The following is a 2,152-nucleotide window of genomic DNA, read 5'->3' as shown; positions in this document are numbered from 1 at the left end:
TGGCTCACTCAATCATCTGGCTGGCCATGTCAATCATGAGAGTAACAAGGTAAACAGATTGGTTAGGTTTCAGTGCTTTCATTGTGCACTTATAGATAGATAGATAGAGCCTTGCTGGTAAATAGTACTTGCCTGTATGTACCCAAATCATGCTCCATGGTTTTGTGTATGTTTTTGAAGGTGCATCTTTTCGTTTAGCTACAGCTACTATTAAAACCATTTTCTATGGAAAACATTCTCCAATAATTGGTTACATTTGACTTACGGGTAAGTGCTTTTCATTTTGCAGTGTTTACTTGTATTAACTATTGTACCCTATTTCGTGTGCGTCTACCTTAGCCTTTTTCTATTTTGTTTTGTTATATTTCTCATGTCTCATAATCAAACTTCTGGAAAACTGCATTAGCCACATTGAATGCAGTTCATCTTGTACAAATAATCTACTATTAGCTGGATTTCTCCTAAGTAGAACACTCAACTATTTCTCCACATCCACAAGACCTTTATTTTTCTATTAAAAATAAGTGGATTGCAAAGAATTCTCCTGTCCTGTTTTTTTTATTTTCAAAAACAATTTTATTCATGACACATATTAAAAAAATTCCCACCCCCTGGAAATGAGCTAAAAAATACACAAAATCCACCTCCCACTGCCCTGTTCCCATTTCCTACCATTCCCTCCAAATAAAAGAAAAAAAGGTAAAGAAAAAAAGAACCCAAAAAACTAGAAACCCCCCCCCCCAAAAAAAAAAAAAAACTAGGTAGTGCATTTCTCCAGGGGAAAGGGAAATTTACCCTGGAGCCGCTGGGAGCTGGACAGAGATCTTCTGGCTACAGAAATCTGCGAAGAAAGACACTCAAAACAGAAAAAGAAACACAAAAGGAAACAAAATAGATCACCAGGTAATCTGCAGGGGCAGGGAGCCGGAGAAAGAAGGGTGGGGTGGGCAGCAGAGCTGGCAGGACAGGAGCAGGCAGGAGGGGGCTGTGAGAGGCTGGAGGAGAAGGAGGGAAGGTCACAAGCGGAACAGTTTGGTGTCCTTCCAGAGCCCTGGGTAAAAAGACCCTCCCACCACCCTTGCCCACCTACCCTTGAGCAGCCCCCAAAGGCGTGGAGTGGGGCAGGGAAACACGGGGAGCAGCTTGCACAGTTGAGACGTGTCCACTGCGAATCCCCAGAATGAATGAGCAGCCCCTGCCCCACTCCCTGGGCCTTCCCCTACTCCCCAAAGCAGGCCCTTTCTCAGCAGTTAGTTATAGGATTCTCCCCTTTCCACACTAGATCTTTAAAAAAAAATTTTTTTTCCATCAAGGTCATCTGTTTTTAATTCTTTTTTTTTTTTTTTTTTGCTTCTTCCTTCTTTTTTTTCCTCTTTCTCCTCCTAATACACACTTTTTTTTAGTAAGGGGAATACCATGATGTCGCTCTAGCTCGGCCCCTGTAGATGCGACCCCGGGGCCTGCTGTTAAAACCACTGTAGAATGTGGAGCAAGAACTGTTGTAGTTGGTGGTCCTGCACGGTAGCGGGCACGTGGGAAACCCCGGTCTATTGTACTGATGCCTAGTCTGTTGGTTCGTTTTGGAATCACCTTGATTTGTCTTCATCCAAATAGGGGCTCATCTAAGGCCAGAGAAGTCCTCTTTGACCGTCTGAGAACTCTCTATATGCAAACCCTCTGGGATGGCCACTGAACTTGTCACATGGTTGACAAAATCACAACCATGAAAGTGAGCTTCCAGCTCTTCCGCTGATGCACCGTAGTTCACATTGCCAACACAGATGGAATGGGCGTCAGCCTCCATTCTCTCCTCAGTAAACACGATCACTGGGCCAGCACCGCCTGGAGATGGACTCCTATTCATATGCCTCTCCACTTTGTTCTGCAGCTCCTTTAGCTTCTCCGCTTCCTCTTCCATCTCCCTGACTCTGGCTTTGATCGCTTCCAACTCCTGGTCCTCAATGGCGCTGTCCCCCGGGTCACCCTTGACCAGTCCGGATTCCTCCTCCTCTTGGTTGCTGGGGGAGGGAGGGCGGGCTCTGAGCCAGGCCCAGGACCCAGAGTTCCCGGGGGAGCGCAGGGCCTGGGTGTCACCTCTTCGGGCTCAGGCTCTGGCAACAGCTCCCCAGGTTCCGGTTTGTCAGACTCCAGG

The 2,152-nt window shown here is 46.5% G+C and overlaps 1 pseudogene; it reads right to left on the bottom strand.

Moving 5' to 3' along the window:
- Nucleotides 1-1,381: 1,381 nt before the first annotated feature.
- LOC100339184 (polyadenylate-binding protein 2 pseudogene) lies at nt 1,382-1,918 on the bottom strand (annotated as a pseudogene).
- Nucleotides 1,919-2,152: the final 234 nt, after the last annotated feature.

The sequence above is a fragment of the Oryctolagus cuniculus genome, chromosome X (genome assembly GCF_051225735.1).
Source record: "Oryctolagus cuniculus isolate XC-2025 breed Fujian yellow rabbit chromosome X, ASM5122573v1, whole genome shotgun sequence".
In the NCBI taxonomy this organism is placed as follows: domain Eukaryota; kingdom Metazoa; phylum Chordata; class Mammalia; order Lagomorpha; family Leporidae; genus Oryctolagus; species Oryctolagus cuniculus.
The sequence above is the reverse complement of the archived record's forward strand: the minus strand, read 5'-3'. Positions and strand labels throughout refer to the sequence as shown.